Source organism: Cygnus olor, chromosome 5, assembly GCF_009769625.2.
Source record: "Cygnus olor isolate bCygOlo1 chromosome 5, bCygOlo1.pri.v2, whole genome shotgun sequence".
NCBI classification, from domain to species: Eukaryota; Metazoa; Chordata; class Aves; order Anseriformes; family Anatidae; genus Cygnus; species Cygnus olor.
In genome coordinates this window covers 23,283,438-23,284,164 of record NC_049173.1, presented here as the reverse complement: position 1 = coordinate 23,284,164, position 727 = coordinate 23,283,438, and positions in this window count along the sequence as shown.

Here is a 727-nt window from a genome sequence, read left to right as displayed (position 1 = left end):
ATGGAGAGAGATGGCAGCTTGTGTTTTTTGGCTGGTCCCTGAAGCGTTAGTCATGCTGTTTGGGCTATGGTAGCTCCTTGGAGTCACCGCTCAGGGACAAAGGTCTCATTTATGGTAAAGTTTTATCCGAAGGCATTGCACTGTAGCCCGCCTTCGCTCCACATGGCTCCAGCAGAGCCAAAATCAGCAGAGTGCCATCTCAGGGTCTCAGCCCTGAGGAGGTTTAAAAGAAGGGGAGATGCTACGGGACACACCTGGCTTCTTCTCTCCCCTTGGCCCCTGTGGATGACGAGCCGTGCCACCCTACATCCCTTGCAGTACGAGGGGAGGCCGGCAGCCCATCACACACTTGGCTCCCGGTGCCCCCGCTCTGGCAGGCACCTCCGCCACAGGCTCGCCAGCCTGCGCGATCCTTTAGGAGGCAGGGGCGTTCGTCCCCCGGGCCCCGGGCCCCGGGCCGTGCCCCAGCCGCCGCACACCGCGGCACCGGCAGAGGCTCCGCGGCACCGGGCCCCCTTCGGGCCGGGGGCGGCTCCCTCGCAGGCCCCGCGGCGCAGGCCCCGGCGAGGCGGCGGGGAAGGAGGCGGAGGGGTGCGGGCGCCGCAGCGGGGCGGGCGGCGGGGCGGAGCGGAGCGGCGGCCCCGGCCCCTTCCCTTTCCCCTTCCCCTTCCCCTGCCCGTGCCGGGCCGGGCACCCCGCGGCCGGGCGGGGAGGGAGGGAGGGAAGG